This window comes from Pristis pectinata, chromosome 14 (assembly GCF_009764475.1).
Source record: "Pristis pectinata isolate sPriPec2 chromosome 14, sPriPec2.1.pri, whole genome shotgun sequence".
NCBI classification, from domain to species: Eukaryota; Metazoa; Chordata; class Chondrichthyes; order Rhinopristiformes; family Pristidae; genus Pristis; species Pristis pectinata.
In genome coordinates this window covers 5,760,622-5,778,559 of record NC_067418.1, presented here as the reverse complement: position 1 = coordinate 5,778,559, position 17,938 = coordinate 5,760,622, and the positions used below count along the sequence as shown (strand labels likewise).

Below are 17,938 nucleotides of genomic sequence, written 5' to 3'. Positions count from 1 at the left end.
TCCCTTGTGGGCATTGGTAATTGCTCAAAATAGATATGGAGCATACTGGAAGTACTGAGCCCCTCGAGTCTGTACAGGCATGAGGAGGCCATATGCAAACATCATCCCAGATAATTCACTCCAACTCCCTGCTCAAGCATCGTCTCTGGAAATCCTGCAGAAGGCTCTTCAGTCGCCTGAAACCCACAGGGTCAGCGTGCTCACAGGCTATCCACCCCAGGAACTGGCTAAGAAGGGAAGAACTAGATGGACTTTTATAACAGGCAATTTCATGTCACCATTTTCGTAGCTAACTTCTTAATTCCATGTTTATTTAATTAATTGAACTTTAATTTGCTGTGGCATGTTTGAACTCGAATCTCTAGATCATTAGTCCAGGCTTCTGGACTACTTGCCCAGTAACTACACCACACTACTGTATCCCATTAAGTTAACCTTTCTGCTCAATGAGTCTTTTTTTTCTCCCCTTACAACAGCTTTGAAAGATTTCCATCACATTACAATGTGGCCATGTCACATTTGCAGATCTTTGTATTATATGTCTATGAGGAAAAGTATAAAGAAAACAAGTTCATTGACCAAACCGAGTCAATATCTGTATTTAATTAACTTGTAATTAACCACAGAAAATGCAACCAGTGATGTCACACTACTTCATGACAACAGTGTTTTCGAAGCAGAATATGCTTGAATCCACTGTGGATGATTGGATGGTTTGCTAAGATTGGAAACTTGGGTGAAAGTGGAAGAGAAGCAGGGATATGGGTAAGCAAATTGCTGCCAACTTTCCAGTGCAATCTGCAATGAATGATCTATTTATTAATTCCTGGTTTTGGATTCCTTGGCAAGAGCAGCACTATTGCCCCTCCAAAATTGCCCTTGAGAGGGTGTGCTGGCCCACCTGAACTATAGCTGTCTATCTGATGAAGGGACAGTTAGGTAAGAAACTCTGGGATTTGACTGAGCTGTGATGAATGATCAGGGGTACACATGTATTTCCATGATGCTTCTGTTCTTGACCTACTTTGGTGGTGGAGAACTCTGATTTGGGAGGTGTAGTTGAAGAAGTTTATGATTCAGGTGCATTGTGTAGGTAGTAATCACCACACACTGAATGCTGCTTACCTGATGCTATGTACCTGTGATGCTGCTGCAAGTAAGTTTTTCATTGCACAGATATTTCACAGATATGACAATAAACTCAACTTTGCCTTTGACCTGCAATGAACTGCTGAGGAGGAAGTGAGTCTCAAAGCTGGTGGGTGTGGTGCCAATCAAGCAGGCTGCTTTGCTCTGATTGGTGTGGACTTCAGTGTCGTTGGAACTGAAGTCATTCTACTAAGTGGAGTGTATTTCACCTGATTCCTGATAATGCCTTTTAGTTGGCTTTGGGAGTTGGGAGGTGAGTCACCTATTGCAAGTGCATCTTGTACCTGAGTTTTATAGTTGCAGATTTTACATAAATGCTTTAGTTAAGTTTGTGGTCAGTGGTGACCCCCTAGGACATTGATGGTGGGGAGTTGCAGCAATGGTGTTGCTGTTGATTATGTGTATTTCTGGTCACCCTGTTACAGGAAGGATGTGGTGGCTTGGGGAAGGGTGCAGAAGAGGTTCACCAGGATGTTACCTGGATTAGAGGGTATGAGCTGTAAAGAAAGATTGGACAAACGGGCTGTTTTCTCTGGAGCATGGAGGCTGAGGGGAGACTTAATAGAAGTTTATAAAAAAATTATGAGAGGCGTAGATAGGGTAGGTAGTCAGAGTCTTTTTTCCAGGGTAGAAATGCCAGATACTAGAGGACATGCATTTAAGGTGAGAGGGGGAAAGTTTAAAGGAGATGTGCAGGGCAGGTTTTTGTTTACACAGAGAGTGGTGGGTGCCTGGAACCGGCTGCCAGGGGTGGTGGTGGAAGCAGATATGCTAGTGGAATTTAAGAGGCTGTTAGATAGACACATGAATGTGCAGGTAATGGAGGGATATGGGTCATGTACAGGCAGAAGAGAATTAGTTTAATTCGGCATTGTGTTCAGCACTGACATGGTGGGCGAAAGGGCCTGTTCCTGTGCTGCACTGCTCTATGTTAAATATCAAGAGGATAATTTTTGGAATATCATACTTGTCTATCTTACTAACTTGATGAGCAGGTGGGCAGTTTCAGTATGTTCCCATGTTTTTAAAGAAATCAACTTTTATTTTATCTGCTTAAGTAATTTAAATTATTACTGATTAAGATGTGGACAATTGAGGCTACTTTTATCCTGCAGCTGTAGTGTGTGAAGTGTTTTCACCACTGATGTTAAAAAGCTACAGTTGTAGTTGTGGAGTTGAAGCTTTCGCTGTCTTCTGTGAGGTAGGCTACACATGGAGGAACTCCTGACTCCGTGTTTTGCTGCAACCAAATGCCCGTGCAAAGTGAAACCATTGAGCCACTGACACTACATTCGTAGTGTAAATGAAACCCACATTGACATTTTTAGAAGAGATTGGAATACTTGAACAGTTGTGCACATTCATCTACACCAACGAACTGAAGCCACTAGATAATAAACCTGATAGGCAACTATTATTTGGATTAGTATTCCCTTCAGAGCTATGGAAAACTTCTGAGGGTGTGGATTGCTGCAGGCACCTGCTTGTATGTTCAGGGTGATCAGGATAATATTTAGGATTAGGGTGAGAACTCTCCTCACTCAGTGTTGTGACTCTGGAAATCTCTTCTCAGAGGGCAGTGAATGCTCAGTGATTGATTCTATTCAAGGCTGGGAGTGACAGATTTTGGGGCTCCAAGAGGACTGGAGGAAACGGATCGTAGGATTTTGGTGAAGACTGGGCATGATCTTATTGATCAGACAGAGCTAGCTCAAAGGACAAGTATGACCTACTGCTGTTTCTTATAGTGTATGAACTGTTCAAAATGCCTGCTGATTCAAAGGTGATTTTTGAAAGACTGGTTAAAGAGCTCCATTGTTTCCAAAAAAATAAATTAAGGTGTGTTCATGGTAAAGATAGGCAGGTCCCAGCTGCACACCAAAAGCTGGAGCGTATTCTCATTTGTTTTCAGCTTCCTCTATTGCCTTGGGTGAGGGGGTGGAAGGGTGGGTTGGCAAGTTTGCAGACGACACAAAGGTCGGTGGTGGTGTGGATAGTGTGGAGGATTGTCGAAGATTGCAGAGGGATATTGATAGGATGCAGAGCTGGGCTGAGAAGTGGCAGATGGAGTTCAATCCGGAGAAGTGAGAGGTGGTACTCTTCGGAAGGACAAACTCCAAGGCGGAGTACAAAGTTAATGGCAGGATTCTGGGTAATGTGGAGGAGCAGAGGGATCTGGGGGTTCATATCCACAGATCCCTGGAAGTTGCCTTACAGGTGGATAGGGTAGTTAATAAAGCTTATGGGATGTTAGCTTTCATAAGTCGTGGGATCGAGTTTAAGAGCCACGAGGTAATGATGCAGCTCTACAAAACTCTGGTTAGACCACACTTGGAGTACTGTGTCCAGTTCTGGTCGCCTCATTATAGGAAGGATGTGGAAGCGTTGGAAAGGGTGCAGAGGAGATTTACCAGGATGCTGCCTGGATTGGAGAGTATGGATTATGAGGAGAGACTAAGGGAGCTAGGACTTCTCTCTTTGGAGAGAAGGAGGATGAGGGGGAGACATGATAGAGGTATACAAAATATTAAGAGGATTAGATAGAGTAGACAGCCAGCACCTCTTTCTCAGGGCACCAATGCTTATCATGGCTTTAAGGTAATGGGTGGGAAGTTCAAGGGAGATATCAGAGGGAGGTTTTTTACCCAGAGAGTGGTTGGTGCATGGAATGCGCTGCCTGGGGCGGTGGTGGAGGCAGGTACGTTGGTCAAATTCAAGAGGTTGTTAGATAAGCAAATGGAGGAATTTAAAATAGAGGGATATGTGGGAGGAAGGGGTTAGATAGTCTTAGGCGAGGTTTAAAGGTCGGCACAACATTGTGGGCCGAAGGGCCTGTATTGTGCTGTACTGTTCTATGGTTTTTGGCCCCTCCAGAGTTTTGTAAGAATTAGATCTCTGTGCAAGAATTAGATCTCTGCATTCCTTCAGTTCTGACCTTTTGGTCATCTCTAAGTTTGTTCGTCCACCATTGCCAGTCATGCCTTTGAGTACCAAGATCCTAAGCCCTGTGGTTCCTTCCCTGTGCCTCCTCAGTTTTGCTTCCTCCTAGCAAGTTACGTCTTTGAACAAGTGGAGACAAGAGATTGCAGATGCTGGAATCTAGAGCAAAAGAACAAGATGCTGGAGGGACTCCACAGGTCAGGCAGCATCTGTGGAGAGAAATAGACAGTCGATGTTAGGGGTCAAGACCCTTCATCCAGATTCTTTGTTAAAAGTGCTTTGTAAATGGGAATTGTTGGTGTTCAGTTACTGCATTGGCTTTTGGATACTTATCAGAATAAAAACATGTTTGGGATTCCAGTTGAATGTAAAAGGTTCTGTGGTGCTGTTTTGAAGAGGAACCCAGGAATTTACCCTGGTAGTTTGGGTGTGTGTGGACACTTACTGTGTCTGTCCCACTGAGTTCCTTCAGTGGGGTGAGGTTCAGAGTCCTGTGTGGCTTGCCTCTCCATCCTGTTAGAGAGGACAGAGAGTCGAGAGGTCAGGGCAATGCTGGTCGGGGAAGGAAGATGGCAATGAGTTTAATATGTCAGTGGAAGGTATTTCTCTGGAGAAAGATCCAAAAAGATTGTGTCACTGCTCGATACAATTGTACACCTGTCTAAAACCACATTCTTAGCGATGGTTCAGTGGGTTGCACTCGTGCCTCTGAGTCAGGTGGATCTAGGTTCAAGTCCAACTCCATAGATTCAAGCACAAAATCTCGGTTAATACTCAACGTACGATAAGGAGGGAGTGAGACACAAGACTGCAGATGCTGGAATCTGGAGCAAAAAAAAACTGCTGGAGGAACTCAGTGGGTCAGGCAGCATCTGTGGAGGGAAATGGACAGTTGATGATTCAGGTCGAGACCCTTCATCTGGGCATCAGGAGGGAGTGATGAAGTATTAAAATGCTTTCTTTTTTGAAGCCATAAACGAAGGTTCCACCTTCCCCTTTGAGGGAATATAATTCGAAGACTTCAGAAAGGAGCAGGGATGTTATCCTCAGTTTTCTAGACAATGTTATTCTCAATCCATGTCACTGAAGCAGATTGTTTGGCAATCATCACATAAAGACAGAACATTCTGGAAATACCGAATGAGTCAGGCAGTGACCGTGAAGAGGGAAACAGGGTTAGTATTCCAGGTCAGTAACTTTCCATCAGAGTTCTGATGAAAGGTCATTTACCTGAAAAGTTGGTTCTATTCTCTCTCCATTGATGCTTTTGTCCTGATGGTCATTTTCTGTTTTCTTTAAAGATTTCTCCCATCTTCAATTTTTTTCACTTTTCCCTTGCTGTGCTGAAGTTGACTGCAATATTTTTTACATTACAGTAGTGACAGTGCTTCAGAATGTGTTTCACTGGCTATCAAGTGCTTTGGAATATCTTGAAAGTATTTCTTCCTTCTGTTGACGTTATGGCAGTAGAAGAGGTTAAGTAATGGCTGAAGTAATAGTTCAAAAGTAACAGCTGTTGGTGAAGAAAATCATTTGAGCTATACATCTTAGTATCTCCCTCATTCGCTTCTCTGGAAAATTGATAATTTAAGTTAATAACAAAGGTACTTTATTAATAAAAAGTGCTTACAGTGGTAGGAAGCTTTCTTGCTGTAGCTTCCTAACAGGCCAGAATTTGTACACCCGGCATGGCACAGTGGCACAGCTAGTAGTGATGCTGTCTCTACGGAGCACCAGCAACTTGGGTCTATCCTGACCTCGGGTGCTGTCTGTGTGGAGTTTGCACATTCTCCCTGTCACCGTGTGGGTTTCCTCTGGGTGCTCCGTTTACGTTCTCCCTGTGACTGCATGCGATGCCTCCGGGTGCTCCGGTTTCCTCCCACATCCCAAAGACGTAGGTTGGTAGGTTAATTGGCTGCTGTAATTTGGCCCTGAAGTGCAGGTGAGTAGTTGAATCTTGAAAATGGGATTGGAGTAGGGTGTCTGAAATGGTTGGTTGATGGTCTTCACTGTCTTGGTGGACCTAAGGACCTTTTTGTGTGCTATATGACCCTTGTTGCGCCCTAGAGAACGATTAATCATATGATAGAGTCCTTCACTGGATGACTTCATTAAACCAATAATTATTGTCTCTAAATGATATTACGTGAAACATTGCACTGCACTGTAGATTGCCAATTGATTTTCACCTGCTCCAGGTTTTCCCTGTGCCAGCTGAACTTGCTACCTTCTCCAGTTCCATCAGGGCTGGTGTTAGTGTCACTGGAGGACCACAGTTTGAGACTGCCTGAAATCTGCAAATGTGCTCAGAAGCAGTATCGTTCTGCATGATTTTTTATTTTCATTCCAAGGAGTGGAAGAAGGCAGTAAATTAGTAGTTCTGATTTGGTGGCAGAGGGCGAAAGCTTCCATCTCCAAAGGCCAAGATGTCCTGAGATTGGAACCCCTTGTTAGTGCTGAGTTGGCCATTTTCCTCCAGGACAGTAATATAATCCTCTTGCAGATTAGACAGAGAAATGTTACAAAAAACATTGGACGTAAGGTAGAGATAAGTTACAATGCATATTGCTCACCAAAAATATTTTGCATGGAACTGCAGCTGTTTTCTTTTGTATACTTAAAATCAAGGGATTTTGCAGTACATCACCTAGTGTGGACTGAGTGAGTGAAGAGGTAAGGTAAATTGTGGGTAGGTGAATCTTCATTAGAGGGAAGCAAATTAATGAAATGGTGTAACTAGGAGTAATTGGGAAGGTATACCCTAGTTTGCAGTTATGGTACTGGATTAGCAACCCAGTTAACATTTCACATTCGCTGGAGGAACTCAGCGGGTCAGGCAGCATCCATGGAGGAAGATGGACAATTGATGTTTCGGGTCGAGACCTTCATCTGGACCAGATGAAATGTTAATTGTCCATTTCCCTCCGCAGATGCTGCCTGGCCCGCTAAGTTCCTCCAGTGCGTTGTGTGTTGCACCAGATTCCAGTATCTGCAGTCTCTTGTGTCTCTGCCTCTCTCAAATTTCACTCTGACGAGTTGAAAAATTGAATTCTTTTGTCAAGAAATAGATATCAGAAATTCTGACCATGCAAGTTTTGTGAACTAGTTACTCTGACCAGCATTTGACGATGAGCTTGGAACTTCAGGGCAAGTAATCGAGACACTATTTGCTGTCTAAGTAGATGTAAGATATCCCATTGTATTATTTTGAAGAAGGGCTTGGAGGTTGTCCTGCAAATTGGATGCAGTGTTTTCTACATTACAACAGTAGCTTCAGTTTAGCATATGCTCTAATGATCCTTGGGATGATGTGAAAGGCACCATATATGTAGGTGGAAGCCAGTTTCTCTTTTAAGCAGGGGTGGCCATAGAAACTGCTCTGTTCGTGTGCTGATGAGCAGAGACTATTATCTTGTTTTTAGTTAACGTGATGACCATTTTACTATGCTCAGGGTGAGCGAGTGTCTGTCACTGGGGGAGTTCTGAGTGATTCTCAATTTATTTCCATTTTGACCTTTTGAGTATAATATATATTGATTGTTAGTGGCAGCAGTGAAAATTCCCTTGAGTTTCCAGATGTTGGTGACTAAAGTTAATAGTTAAATGACGACATTTAATTCTAAAATATCTTTCAGGACCTCAAAACTTACCAGAATAACTGCAGCCAACAAAGTATCTTTGAAGTGAAGTAATATAGAAAATATAGCATTCAGTTTGTCTGTGGCAGTGTGATAATGACCATATAATCTTGCTTTAGTGAAGCTGATTAAGACCAAGTCAGGGTAGAACTCTTTAAAGTAGGTGCCCAGGGATCTTTTAGATCAGTTTCGGCTTCAGTTTAACATTCCCACTGACTGCCACTCAGGATTACATTGAGACTGCTGGTCTGGATTAGGTGCAGAAGTCTCTTTAGTGTATTTTGGAACCATGATATCATGATCTTTTGATCCTCCAGCAATAGAGGGCTTATTTGTAAGGCTTTGCTCCAGGAACCAAATTTTACATGACAGGCATGTGCAGACTGGAAAATTGTGCGCAGAGGTCAGTGCAGAATTTGTTCTTTGAATTTGCCCCAGTGCCTTGTTGAATCCTTGAAGTGGTTCTCACTGCTCCTGCTGTGGAATGTTTTGGTGTTCAGTCATGGGAGAATGAATCACAAGAAAAAAAAAGTCCGAAAGGTTTTACAAGGAACTTTGATGTACATTTGTGACTTGTGAAAAGGATGAATTTCACTGACACCGCACTACCCGTAAAACAAAAATCCTCTGGTAATTTTACACAAATGTTTGTACAGGTGATGATGTGGGCTCGCTCCTTTTGAAAGGTGAGAGAGGAACAAATGGTGCTGCCTTGCTGTCAGCTGCTTTGCAATAAGCTAGGTTTCAGTCCTTTCTGACGAAGTCTCTGCAACATGCTTCTTTCGCCTGCTCCTGACTTGGCCTGAAAGTTGTGTCTGCTGCTTTTCCTTCAGAGCCTCTTCTCAAAAATGCTTGCGTATGGAGGAGTCTGCAAGTGTATCCAATTTCGTCTTTGCAGCTTTCTTCTGACAAACCCCACAGTCCAGTCCACTGAAGTACTGCTGACATGCAGGTAGGAGCTAAGGAACTAAGCTGCTTAAGTAAAACAGTATTTCCTCCCAGTTCACTAAACTTGAAATTCCAGTAAAAAAAAATTGGAAGGATATTTTCTCAATGGTGATATCTAATCATAGCAGTTTCTCTTTTGTTTGACTGGAAGCAATTTTGATTTCTTCGATTACTTTCCTCCTCCAGGCATTAAGCCTGGGTAACAGGCCACAACCAAGATGTATAATTTTGCATCCTCGGAGGGAACAATTTCTACAGCATATAAAATTCTGTGTTTTGACACTAGCTCTGTACAATATATAATTGTGTGTCTTTGCTAATGGTCTGAAAACATATGGAATTTGGTGTCTGGGTTAAACATACAATGTAATGAATGTTGTGCAGCTGAGGACAATTTGTCCCAGGTATAGGATTTTGTGTCTTTGAGAACAATCTGTACAGTATATAGAATTCAACGTGTTTAGCTTCCTGAGATAAAATGTAAAATGATTCAGTTTTACTTTTTTGTCTCCTAAGCTGTGGTTATGCTTCCACTGTGGCACTGGAATGTATCTGATTTATATGTTCAGGCATGTTTCCAATGCAAAGTGACTTCATTGCTAACTTCGATAGGGAAGATGGCTGTGGATACCAGTGTGTGCCTCTGAGGCTAGCTTTGATTATAGCATTGACTGCTAAGCTTGCTCTACAGAAGGCTTCATTTGAAAGACAGTATTTGGATTTAAGAAATAAATGTCGTTTATGATCTCACTAAGTCCTTGATAAGGCAGCCACTATGTTTGGTCTATGGGACTCGTATCTCTTAATTTGTGCTGATTGCATCAGGAGCATCCTTGGCTATCTGAGTTCCTTCCTCTCTCATTAAGAAACAAGTCAGTTTTCATACCATGCACCAAGCAATTTTTATTGATGCCTGTGTCAACCAAGTTTCAAGCAACAGGGTGGGGGGGGGGGGAGCGGCGGCGTGGGGGGAGCCATTAATTTCTTTTGTTCTGTTTCTAAATTGGCTTCAGTGTTTTATTTTCTCTCTACACCTGTTCATATTTTCCGGTCTTCCTGTGTTGTCAGGAAGTGCCAGCTGCTGCTTGACTGCTCAGGTTTTTAAATGGAGATGGGCAGGTACGAATGTAGTGGCTGCTGATGCCATAGTGACTGTTGTTTGGAGGACGAGCTGAAAACAGTTGGATTTGACTGTATTCGTTCATTATTGTCACTTGTACTGAGGTACAGTGAAAAACTTGTCTTGCATACCAATCGTACAGGTCAATTCATTACACAGTGCAGTTACATTGAGTTAGTACAGAGTGCATTGAGGTAGTACAGGTAAAAGCAATAACAGTACAGAGTAAAGTGTCACAGCTACAGAAGAAGTGCAGTGCAATAAGGTGCAAGGTCACAACAAGGTAGATCTTGAAGTCATAGTCCATCTCATTGTATAAGGGAACCGTTCAATAGTCTTACCACAGTGGGATAGAAGCTGTCTTTAAGTCTGGTGGTACGTGCCCTCAGGCTCCTGTATCTTCTGCCTGATGGAAGAGGAGAGAAGAGAGAATGACCGGGGTGGCTGGGGTCTTTGATTATGCTGGCTGCTTTGCCAAGACAACGAGAGGTAAAGACAGAGTCCAAGGAGGGGAGGCTGGTGTCCGTGATGTGTTGGGCTGTGTCCACAACTCTCTGTTTTCAGTGCAATTCTTAGTGTCTTGTAAACAACATGATATAACAATGCACTCCATTCTAGACGGAGTACAGTTTAGGAAGCAATATATTAATTTGTTTTTCCAAAACTTTGCTACCCGTCCTAACTTGCACTAGTTCCATTCATTCAATGTTGCAGCAGCATCACAAGTGACAGTTATTGGGAAGGTTTTCAAATGAATGAATGGTGGTGGCATTATGGTAATCCAGATAAATTGTCAAGGGGCAGGTTATATCATGGCAGAATGAGTGCCCAGTGATGTGAGGAGGGGAGCCAATCTCAGAGAAGTGAACGGGGTCAGTGAAAGCTACTAAGTTACAAACAGGGACCAGGAAGGTAGAGCAGGGTAAGTCCTGAAAATATGTTTATCCAAAGATAAAATTATGAGAGGCATAGAAAGCATAGGATAGGATAGATAGTCGGTCTTTTTCCCGGGGTAGAAATGTCAAATACTAGAGGACCATAGCTTTAAGGTGAGAGAGGAAAATTTTAAAGGAGATGTGCAAGGTAAGTTTTTTTCTTTACACAGAGAGTGGTGGGTGCCTGGAACATGCTGTGGTGGAAGCAGACACAGTAGTGACATTTAAGAGGCTTTTAGACAGGCCCATGAACATGCAGGGAATGGAGGAATATGGATCATGTGCAGGCAGCTAGGCTTAGTTTACTGTTCTATACGAGGTGAAATGTTTTGAAATTGATCGGCGGAGGGGGGAAGATGACAAAATTGTGGGGGATAGGGCAATGGGAGTGCAGGAGTCTGCATGTCTCAACATGTGGACCACAGAAATGAGGTGGAGAAACAGGATTGCTCACAGATTGTATTGCAGGAAGCAGCAATGCACTACATCATTTTAAACAAGATGTACCACAGAAAGTAACAGCAATGGACTGCGTTATCGCATGGAGGATGCACAGTATGGAGCAGCAGAAGACTGCTTTATGCTGGGTGTATGGCAAGAGGAAGCACCAACGGACTGCATTATAGCACGACTTCTGGATTACATGAAGGGGAAACAATGGTTTTGCAGTGAGTTGTACAGGATGTACATGGTGATGCAGTGGTTGGTGCTGCTGCTTCACAGCTTTGGGGACCAGGGTTTGAACCATAGGACCATAGAACAATGCGGCACAATACAGGCCCTTCGGCCCACCATGTTGTGCCGCCCTTCAAACCACACCTAAGACTATCTAACCCCTTCCTCCCACATATCCCTCTAACTTAAATTCCTCCATATGCTTATCTAACAATCTCTTGAACTTGTCCAATGTATCAGCCTCCACCACCACCCCAGGCAGCACATTCCATGCCCCATCCACTCTCTGGGTAAAAAACCTTCCTCTGATATCTCCTTTGAACTTCCCACCCATTACTTTAAAGCCATGCCCTCTTGTATTGAGCGTTGGTGCCCTGGGAAAGAGGCGCTGGCTGTCCGCTCTGTCTATTCCTCTTAATATTTTGTATACCTCTATCATGTCTCCCCTCATCTTCCTTCTCTCCAATGAGAACAGCCCTAGCTCCTTTAGTCTCTCCTCATAATCCATACTCTCTAATCCAGGCAGCATCCTGGTAAATCTCCTCTGCACCCTTTCCAGTGCCTCCACATCCTTCCTATAATGAGGCGACCAGAACTGGATACAGTACTCTAAGTGTGGCCTAACCAGAGTTTTGTAAAGCTGCATCATCACTTCGCGTCTCTTAAACTCGATCCCCCGACTTATGAAAGCTAACATCCCATAAGCTTTCTTAACTACCCTGTCCACCTGCGAGGCAACTTGCAGTGATCTGTGGATATGAACCCCCAGATCCCTCTGCTCCTCTACACTGCCCAGAATCCTACCGTTTATCTAGTACTCCGCCTTGGAGTTTGTCCTTCCAAAGTATACTACCTTACACTTCTCTGGATTGAACTCCATCTGCCACTTGTCAGCCCAGCTCTGCATCCTATCAATGTCCCTCTGCAAGTTTCTACAGCCCTCCACACTATGCACAACACCACCAATATTTGTGTCATCTGCAAACTTGCTAACCCAGCCTTCCACCCCCTCATCTAAGTCGTTAATAAATATCACAAAAAGTAGAGGAACCAGAACCGATCCCTGCGGGACACCACTAGTCACAGCCCTCCAGTCTGAATGCATGCCCTCCACCACAACCCTCTGTTTTCTACAGGCAAGCCAATTTTGAATCCACATGGCCAAGCTCCCCCGGATCCCTTGGCCTCTGACCTTCTGAAGAAGCCTACCATGCAGAACCTTGTCAAACGCCTTACTAAAATCCATGTAGACCAACCACATCCTGATCCTGAATGTTATTTATGTGGCATTTGCATGTTCTCTCTGTGACTGTGTGGGTTTCTTCTGAAGGGTCTGGTTTCCTCCTGCATCCCCAAGACGTGTTGGTGGGTCGATTGACTACTATAGGGTAGAAGGAAATTGATGGATGTGTGAGGCTGAATTAGTTACGGAGCTGATGGACTCCTCCTGTGCTGTTACATGTACAAAATGCACTGCAGGAAGAAGCAGCATTAATATCCCTTCTTAGAAACTAAAATTATAATTTTGGTAAGGAGGTGGGGTGAATTTTGTTTGTGACTGTCTTGGTCAACTACTCAATTCTTATGAGCTTTTCCACACTAAACTTTCCTGTTGTGGAAAAAAAAGTACTGAAGAGGGTATATATAAAAAAAAAGTCTTGCATTGGTTAGGAGAATGTGGTATAGGGGAAAGAAAATCATTAATGTCTGGGTATCAAAAACAAATATCTGCGTATCATATAAAGGGTGTTGTGTATTTGGAATGAGCTGCCAGAAATAATGGTGAGGTGGGCAAGTTAGCAACATTTAAAAGCCATCTAGATAAGTACATGGATAGGAGAGTTTTAGAGGGCTACGGGCCAGATGCTGGGAGATGGGACTAGCTCACTGGACAACACAGTTGGCATGGATGAGTTGGACCAAAGGGCCTGTTTCCATGTTGTATGACTCTGTGACTCTGACTCTAAAAGTAACATGCATCCAAATAGCTCCTTCGATATAGAATCATATCGTGATATTCTTGAGAGGCAGTGTTAGAAATGGATGGTTTGCCATTATTGCAGGGGCTGTCAGGAAGAATACTGGAACTAGTGCTGCTGGATTATTAGCCTGAATATTTTTACATCTGTGACATGAAAGTCTGCTGTTCATACTTAAAAATTCTTGGTTGATAAATCAGGAATTGCGAGCCTGGATTTTCCAGTTGATGTTTCTTTTAAAATCTGAATGATTGGCTGTCAACATTAAAAGATTGCTCGTTGGGCGGTTCTTTGGCTCATTCATCCTGGATGTCAGTTTTAGCATGCATTTATTTTTGAGCACAGTTGGGCAGAAGCAACCAATATTAAAGTGACTGTTTGGAAGCATTTGCACTTTGTCACGTGAACCCTTGGGTTGGATTACTGCCTTGCCATTATGTACAGGTATCCATTACTCCGTATGAGTTTATAACGGAATGAATATGCATTGCTCAGGGAGCGGTTGAAAGCCAGGCACTCAATGTTGGAAAGGTTTTGCTTTGTGCTAAAATCATTTGATTTTGCTGTGTGGCTGCAACTTTATTTGTGACTGGGTTTAAAATGAGAGAACAGACCGTTAATTGTACAAGAACAGTGTTGATAATGCAGCACAATCTTGATTTAAAATAGATAATGATATAAATCACTTCCCCCAGACATTGAAGGCTTTATCTTCATTACTAATTTAACAATCCCCACACTGGTGAACTCTCTGTCGAGGGGAAACATATTAGTGAATGATGAGAGAGCGCACTGGTCAGTACAAGTTGTCTTTCCTTGCGTTTTGCCTTCTGTCGACTGTTACTGCTGGGGGAGACAAATATGAAGTAAGAGCAGGAAGAACGGTGCCCTTGAAGAGAATCCCAAGTTGGATCTATGGTTGGAGATGTAGCCATTCTTCACAGGCTGGTTGGGTGGCCATTCTCTTAAATTGACGATAGCAGGTGAAATAATTCCTGCAGCTTCCCTCCTCTCCAAACCCTTGTGTGCAGACACCACTAAAGTGGAATAGTTGCTAATGGGACTTCGTTCCCTTGTTTGTATAAAAGTGAACTGGTGCTGTAACCATGGCTGTACTGATTTCTGTTATGCACTGGTTATCTTCCACACAGAATAAATATACACCAAACACTCGGTGGGGTCTTCACTTTCCCAGCAAAAGTAATCTTACTTTAGTTTGGAAGTTTGATTGACCAGAAAAACAGTAATTCACTCATTAACTAAATTATGAAGGGCTTCAGTAGGATAGACCTGGAGAAGATGTTTCCATTTGTTGGAAAGTCCAGAGAAGAAGATATGATAGTTATTGCAACAGTGACTACGCTTCAGATGGTACTTTATTGGATGTAATGTACAGTCTCGGTGCAAGGGGCGGTCTGTTATATGAGGAGAAATTTCTTCAGTCAGGGTGGTGAATCTTTGGAATTCTCTACCCTGGAGGGCTATGGTCTGTCATTGAGTTCATTCGAGTCGGAAATTGGTTTCTGGTTATGGAGGGATATGGAGAGAGTGCAGGAAAATGGCACTGAGGGAGAACATCAGATTAGGTAGATTTTTATGGATGATAGTGTAGGCTCAAAGGCCTTCTCCTGCCCCTATTTTTCATGTTGTTATGAGGAGGAAGCATCAGTTGATGGAGTTGGATGAAGTAGGGTGGGAGAAAGCTCTTGTGGAGTATCAACGCCAGCATGGAGCTGTTGGGCTGAGTGGCCTGACTTGTTGTAAACAGAGTGGCCCGAACTCTGTATTTGCCTTAGAAAAGATGGATGTCACCTCAAAGCGGAAACCACATTATGCCTTCTAAATTTGTTGTAGAATTTCTTCTGAATGCACTCATTTCTTCCCTAACTTGCCAAAAATATTTTCATTTTCTACGTCCCTTGGTGTGTAACTAGGGTCTTCCCAATAGAATCATAAACTTGTACAGCATAGAAACAGGCTCTTTGGCCCACTGCCCTTACACTGACCATCATGCCTATTTATACTAATCCCACTTGCCTGCAATAATTCCATATCCCTCTTTGCCCTGCCCATTCAAGTACCTGTCCAGATGCTCTTATATGTTGTTACTGTTCCCGTCTCCACCACCACCTCTGGCAGCTCATTCCAGATACCGACTACTCTTTGTGTGGAAACGTTTACCCCTCAGAACCTTTCTAACCTTCCTCCCTCTCACCTTAAACCTGTGCCCTGTAGTTTTAGACACCCCTACTATGCAGTTAGTAATTTGCTGCACAACATGATAGGGTAAATTGAAGATCTGCTGACCTTACCCATCCTGATCTATTTGGCACTCAAGACATACATCATTGTGATTGATAAGTAATACGTTGCCAGCTGTCCTGCGAATGAAGTGAAAAAACAGTTGTTGCATGGATACGGACTCCCCGAAAGCCAGATCTCACCCTTCTTGCAGGCGGAATCTTGTTCATTTCAAAGGAAACAAGTTATCATGTGTAATTAACAACGCTTTCGACAAAGGGCTTGCATCTCCCGACCCTGTTGTTACTGTATGCTTTCCTGTCTTAATTCCAAGTTGCCACCTGGCCCTCATCCCACTCCCACAACCTTATGCGTCTAAGCATGGGATGTATGTACTATCTCATCGGATTGTACTGGAACTTGAAGATATTAAAACAAAGGAAGGTTGTCAGTGAAGGGGTGCACTTGTGCACCCTCGTCGTTGTAATTTACAACCTGGCAAGGTGCCCTACTCTCTTCAGTCACCAAGCACGGACCTTTCGATATCTGCTATTTGTCTTCCTGAATCAGCATCTAATGTTTCACACAGCACAGACTGGTGCTGAAAAAATGAGTTCTAAATACAGCAACTCTTTTGAGAGACAAGAGACATTTGGTAAAGTTAGAGTCTGAAAGAGCTGCAACAGATTGGGTAGATACTTAGATGCAGCAAGATAGTGGAGAGCATGTGAAGGGGTGGCAATGGATGAGTGAGAGACTGATATTATTTTAAAAGCTGGTGATTTGCTATCATCATTGTCAGAGATGGAGGTAAAATTGGCCTGGTTAGCAAGTGCTTTCCAGCACTCATCTATAGCTATGCATCATTGTCTGTGTCATATGCTGTCCAGCCTGAGAAAGCAGAAGTCAAACTTTATGCCAATGACTAAGTTGGTCACGAATTCTACACTAAATGGATATATACGTTACAAAGACGGGGGACAAAAGACCATTTAGACGTTAAATACAAACAAAATTCTGGAGGAACTCAGTGTACTGTTCTTGTACTGAGTTCCTCCAGCATTTTGTCTGTTGCTCCAGATTCCAGCATCTGCAGAATCTCCCGTGTCTCCATTTAGATGTTGAATTTTGTGCACAGAGTGATGAAAGCCTGGTTTGTCTGCAAAAGGTGGACTGAGTCAAATTTGAGAGACATTTGGAGACATAGCTGGAGAAAATTTGATAAAGGGGTCTGAGATGCGTCTCCTGGTTGTGGGGAATGACTACACCGACCTTCGTACTGGTTGTGTATGTTCCTTTTTTTCATGAACTGAAGGACCATGAATAATGTTTAGAACCTCAACTTTGTTAACTTGTACCAGCCTAAAGCTCAGTACAGTTGGTATTCCGATGAAGGATATATCCACTAATAAGACATTTTAAAGCACTGTGAAGCATAGTTGGTGGTATAACTTTGGGAAGCAGGATAGCCAATTTGTGCAAGAAAGGTTCCATGAGAAATAGTAAGAGAAGTAAACCAGGTAATTTGTACTAGTGGTGGTACTTTGGGGATCCATTTTGGTTAATAGAGTAATGTTGCTTAGGGATATGTGGAAAATTCCTTCTTGACATAATTCCGTTTGAACCTGTAGTATCCATTTGGCAGGTGATGGGGCTTCAGTTTGACATTGCACCCAAAAGATGGCATGCCCCAACAGTGTTCTGCATTATTGGCTGAAAATCAAAAAAAATCTGCAGATGTTGGACATCTAAAGTAAAACAGAAAATGCTAGAAATACTCAACAGGTCAGGCTGCATCTGTGCAAAGAGAAACAGTCAACGTTTCAGGTTGAAGACCCTTTGTCAGAACAGGGAAGGAGACAAAAGAAGTTTATTTAAGCTTCAAGGATGGCCAGGGAGGGGGGATGTCTCTGACAGGAGAAAACTGGGATGACCATGGGGATGAGCTGTAAAGATTGGTCATCTGGTCAATGAGTGAATGGGAACAGTTAGAGAGTGAGTTCATAGACAAAAGAAAGTGGGAGTTGTGAAATACAGAGCAGGAGGACATGCCCGGCAGGTCAGTCTGGGCCTGTCCTCCACTTCCAGAGAGAAAAAAAAATCAAGTTGAGCTAATTTCACAGATGGATACAGACCAAGAAATCAAGTTACCTGAAATTGTAGAATTTGGTGTTGAGTTCAGAAGGCTGCAATGTGCCCAGACACTTGTGCTCAAGTGTCTGGAATTAGATTTGAATCTGCAGACTTCTAACACATTGGTGCTACTTCAAACCCATGACTGACACCAAGGCTGACATCTTAGAACCAAGTAGC

At 43.1% G+C, this 17,938-nt stretch overlaps 1 protein-coding gene across 5 annotated transcripts in view; it reads left to right on the top strand.

The window, feature by feature from the left end:
* hipk3a (homeodomain interacting protein kinase 3a) overlaps window positions 1-17,938 on the top strand; it is a 244,886-nt gene that overhangs the window by 26,762 nt on the left and 200,186 nt on the right. Inside the window, exon 1 of one of the 5 annotated variants that reach the window (XM_052029056.1) lies at window positions 8,612-8,679. The exons of the other annotated variants lie outside the window; for them this stretch is intronic. The gene's annotated coding sequence lies outside the window, so the exon portion shown is untranslated. Of the gene's footprint in view, window positions 1-8,611; window positions 8,680-17,938 lie in introns of those variants that run through there. 5 annotated transcript variants of the gene reach the window in all.